We start from the raw sequence: 5,828 nt of genomic DNA, 5'->3' as shown, positions 1-5,828 counted from the left end.
AAAATATGTTTCATTTTAATTATATATAATGTGAGTGTACATAGTGATCTAGTATATAATAATATTATTTTTATTAAAAGTTTTATATATATATATATATATATATATATATATATATATACAGCACACACACACACACACACAAACATACATTTTGTGTTTGTGCTGCAAACCAGTGCGATGGTGTATTTATTTATGTGTGGTGCAGATTTAAGTTTAATTTGAGCAACAACAGCATTGTTGAAGGACTCTCAGTTTTCACCAGTTTAATTTGTAAAGTGCCAGTGATTCCTATGATCCTCATCTCTTGTGGTTCTCATCTCTGATTGCTCAAACCCCGATTTGGCTTCCTCTTATAAGAATATCAGATCCTCTGCTATAAAAAGATCCTTGAGGCATTATCGTCTTATATAACGGATTCAGAAACAAATTAAAAATTGTCATGTCTAATCTTCTTTGACCAAAAGTACCAAGTGCAAGTGGTATATGTTCTTAAATCTGTGGCCTGATCCAAGTTGTTTACAGCGCTAAGCCTCAGGAGGGATCTGGTTGCTCACAAATCTGGGACTCTGATTATGTCACTGCAGAGACGAGACACAAAGCCACACTCTCATTTTCACTTCTTCTTGACCAGGAGACATACATTTAGGTCAGATATATAGCCTGCTTGTTCTTGCACATATAACATTATATACCTGTCTAATGCACATACGCAAACAGTGCAGAGAATCTGTAAAAATCTGTAAATATAGGGCACAGTGTTTATTGTATAATTTGAGGGAATTTTTCTGTTTACCAGTATTTTGAAATTTACACTGCAGTGCATTGTGATTAACCAAAATGTCTGCCAAATTAATGTAATGTCTCTTGTAATGAACTTTTTCTGTTATTTAAAGGATTTATTTTTTTTATAGTGTTTTGATTTTACAGTTTTTACATTTTTATATACAGACAATGACAACAGACAATTTATATAGTTTTGATGTTTAATAAGTACTAGCAAAATGACTACTGATGAAACCTTAAGTCCAAATAACAAAAATCGAGGCCAAAAAGTAAAATAAATATTGAATAAACAACCAAATCATGGCCCGTGCAAATTCATTGTTTGCATAATATCTTGGCATCTATAATGCCTTCATCTGGTCAGTTTTTGATATCCTAAAATCATGTTTGCAGTTCAGTAGTTAGTTATAGTCACTGAAAATTATAAATTTATAAATTTATATATATATTTAATGGTATTGTAGATCATTATAGTGACATTTCAGAGCACTGTAAGACTGTCTGGCACTCTTTTCAGTGTAATATTGCCTTAAACAATATAACTGCAAATAATATTATAATGTGCAAATAATATTTTTCAAATCTAATATTTTTCAAACTTTAATATGAATTTGATATTTGTTTGAGATGTAAACCTTTTGTCTTCATTTCATACATGGTGCATATTATTTATTTAATAATTAATACTATTATTTATTTAAGAATTATTCATTTTAAATGATAGAAATATATTTTGTATGTTTTTTTTTTCAATTTATTAAGTAACACTATATAAAATTGTCTGTTCATTCAAAGTTATAACAGTAATCTTGTATTTTAATAAATGAGCAGATATTTTTCTTTATCAAATGGTTTTGAAAGACTAAATTTAATTTAGTATGTGGTGTGCATGCTGCATATGTGTGTGTTTGTTTGCATGTGTATTCATGTATCTGCATATGGAAGTCATGTTAAGCGACCCCATTTTAATTAGTGGACAGGATAAACATACGTTTGACACACAATGCACCCCAGATCTGCTCTTTTTCTTTTAATGCTCTGAAGAAGCAGTTGAACTGAGCAGCGCAGGGGCTTAGTGACTGATTACAGAGATTGCTGATGGCATCCAGAGCCTGTTGGAACACACGAGTCAAGTGGCCTGGCAGCAGGATGAGATTTTCTTCTTGGGATTGTGTGGAATTATGCCGAGTATTAATTCAGGTCCCCGCAGGATTCTGTGGGAGGCGACAGCTAGCCGGTCGTTTATGTGATGATAAGGATAAGGAGCAGCTGCTGATGCTCAGTTCAGCCGCCAGATTAATCTGCAGAGACTGTATTAAAAAAATAAGGCGCAGAGCAAGTTTGATTGAGACTTACGCTTAGGGAAAAATGAAGGGATCTGGGTGCTTCATGTTAGGGGGGTGGGATGAATCCAGAGCACTGGATATATCTCTAGTTTCATCATGAGAAAACACTTCCTAATCTATATTTGAGTTGTACTGGATCTTTATCTGGGAAAGATTATTCTTTCCATGATATTTAAGTTAAATAACACACTGTTTATGGTTTTGGAGTGTTCCCTATAAGCAGCTTGGCACTGCTTAGCTGAGGAATGTGTTACTGTAGCAAGCTCTGCTCATTTTTAGAGCATGGCAAATGACATTTATAGAATGAATATGGCAGTGACGGAATTTATTTAGTGTTTGAGATTAAATTATGTTTTGTTTTCAATATAATTTTGAACACAATCTCAATTTATTAAAAGGAACATTTTGGGCTCAGTACAAGTTTTTGGCATAATGTTGATTACCCCAAAAAATAATGTTCACTTTTATCTCCTTTTAATAAATAAATATATATATATATATATATATATTTTTTAATTGATTACTGTGAAGGACCTGATGGAAGCATGGGGCAGGTTAATAATTGTTAAAAAGCTTCAAATGAAAACCACATAAATTATGTTAAAGGAATAGTTCACCCAAAAATGAAAATTGGATTTAATGTTACTCACCTTCAGGCCATCCAACATGTAGATGAGTTTGTTTCTTTATTGGAACAGATGTTTGAGAACTGTAACATTACATTACTTGCTCACCAGTGGATCCTCTGTCCTCTATCTACAATATTCTGTTTCTAGTGAAAAAGTTGTCTTATCTGAATCAGGAGAGAAATGTGCACAGATCAAGCACTGTTTACGTGAAAACAGACCCAAACAGGAGTAAACAAATTCATGTTGGATTTTTAGAGGACAACAGGGGATTGACTTTTCTGTTTGAATTCTCACTCTGACGGCACCCATTCAATGCAAAGGATTCATTGGTGGGAAAGTAATGTAATGCTATATTTCTCAAAATCTGTTTTAGATGAAGAAACAAACTCCTCTACGTCTTGGATGACCTGAGGGTGAGTAAATTTATTCCAATTTTCATTTTTGGGGTGAACTGTAACTTAAAGGTGATTTAAGTGTGTACATTTTTTTTGTTATATTAAATTTTACAAATGAATCACAATGACAACACAATGGCATAAAACTGAAATGACTGTACAATTATTTAACTGAAATAATACTTGTTTTACTGAAGACTTCTTTTTAAAATCCTCCAAAAATCAGCCATAAATTATTATTATTTTTAATGAGGAGCAAGTCAAATTTTAAAATTTTTCTTTAATATACCACAAATGCTTGCACTGAACCTGGATTATTTCTTTAAACTGGGTTAGGTGTCAGTGGCTGTGAAGAAAATGACCTGGCACTATAACGGCCACCCCTTCATCCAAACCCCCCAGTCCAAAACACACGAGTCACATATAGACCACACATGCATAAACGCCTCACTACCCTTCTTCACCCTCCCCTCTCGCAGCTATAAATATTGAAGTGAAACGCTAATAAGAACATGCTTGCATTGATGCGACTGTTTGGTCTCAATTATTTACTGGTGGACTACAGACCAGCGCACAGCCTTTCCCTCAGTCAGCTCCACTCTGCCACGTCACCTTGACTGTGTCACTATAGCTTAGGCACAGACGGGGGTCAGAGTTCACTCTGCCAGGGTGCGTGAGTTTACAAGGAGGTGAGGTCCAATCAAGCATGAGACAGCTTTCACATCCAGTGTCCGTTTGGGCGCCTCGGCCAACCAGCTCCCGCGCCCTGCACATTGATCCACTCGGCAGCTTTAATGCATCAAATGAAAGTTTTATGTCAGCAAATAGTCACTGCTTTTAAGGCACAAATAAGGCCGGGGTAAACAGTTGTGTGGACAGGGTGTGCTTTGGTTTGTACTCTTTTTAATTGTTCACTGTATATTTGTGAGGTATTTTTTCGCACACCAACTCCAGATGTTTCTTCAAACTCATTTATGACCAAAAACACAATGTGTGCATTGTGTCCAAAATTCTGAGACCATTTTGAATTAGGGATGTCTAATTTAAACCTGGCAAAAAAAAAATTTTCATTTAAAAAAAAAAAGTAAGACAAATAATGTTATTATACCATTATTATTATTTTAAGTAATATTCATAAATATTATAGTTTTATTATTATTCTTATTACATTATAATTACATCATGCATTATTATTGCATTATTATTATTATTACTTATCAGGGTTTTAAAAATGTAAAGGAAAGAATATTATTATTATTATTATTATTATTATTATTATAAGTATTATTCATTGACAATATTTTACTTGTATTTATTAAATAAATATCTGAGATCCTTCACTATTTCAAAGTAATGCATTTTGGGGGTTGCGATATATTTAAACCAAGAAAATGATTATATTATTTTGTAAATAATATTCATTGTTATCAAATTTATATTTAATAAATATTTCAGATAATAGTATTTAAACAGTGCTTTAGGATTTCTAAAAATTGAAAACAAAGTATACTATTAAATTAATATTATTGTATTTCTACTTATTCAATTGAACTGTTTCAGATTCTGCCCATCTATCTCTACACTCTTAGAAGAGAGCAGGGTTCCTCAAATCTTGCCCTGGAGGTCCAATGCGCTGCATAGTTTAGCTCCAACACTGATCGAAGTCACCTACCTGTGATTTTCTAATGATACTGAAGACAATGATTGGCATGGGTTAGCATGCTCAGGTGTTTTTGATTAGGGTTACAGCTAAATTCTACAGGAAAGTGGATCTCGAGGTCCAGATTTGAGGATCTCTGCTTTAGAGTAAAAAAAAAGATCCTTTAAGTGCAAAAATGAACTTCTAATTATCAAAAAAGGTTCAAAATTGAACAACAATGATACTAATGTTATTGCTATCTCGAAAAAGGTTAAAAAAGGAACCAATGAGGGTTAGCAATGCACCTTTAAGTGAAGGTTCCAATTAGAACCTTTTCAAAAAGGTAAAAAAAAATGAACCTTTAAGGTAGTTCCAGGAACTTCAAAAGGTTAATTTTTAAACTTTTCTTCTAAGAGTAAGCAATTATGTAACACTGATCATATGAACTCATTTGTATAGACGGTCAGATATTCTTCAACTGAATCGCAAGATACTCACTGTATTATTCTTAAATCACGCTCAACATGATCTTCAGGTTTGTGAAGTTCATGCATCTCCAGCGCATCTGTCATTAAAGCAGAGAGACAAACCAAATAAGGCTTACCTTTCAAATACTAAAGACCATGCATGATGCTCTCATAAGTCAGTTTTTAACGTTTCACTATATTGTGAAGACTGAAATAGCCATTTTGATGTAAAATATGACCATACTGCCCTCTGGTGACCTTTATAATATTGGCACACAGATAAAACAGAATCAACAATGATGATATATGATAACAACAACAATAATAATAATAATAATAATAATAATAATAATAATACATTTAAAATCTACCTGTTACGTTGACTCTTAAATGCATTATACTTCCAAACTAAGGGTTAAATTGTCAACTTGTAGCTGCAGGCACACTTTCCATCTTTAATTATACACATTTTAACTCTTCCTATTATTACACTATAATAGCTGGTATAGTCTCACTAATTAAATTACTGATGTATATTATATATGTCCTTTTTAATGAAGTACATA

The sequence above is a fragment of the Carassius gibelio genome, chromosome A12 (genome assembly GCF_023724105.1).
Source record: "Carassius gibelio isolate Cgi1373 ecotype wild population from Czech Republic chromosome A12, carGib1.2-hapl.c, whole genome shotgun sequence".
Taxonomy (NCBI): Eukaryota; Metazoa; Chordata; class Actinopteri; order Cypriniformes; family Cyprinidae; genus Carassius; species Carassius gibelio.
This window is presented reverse-complemented; position numbering follows the sequence as displayed.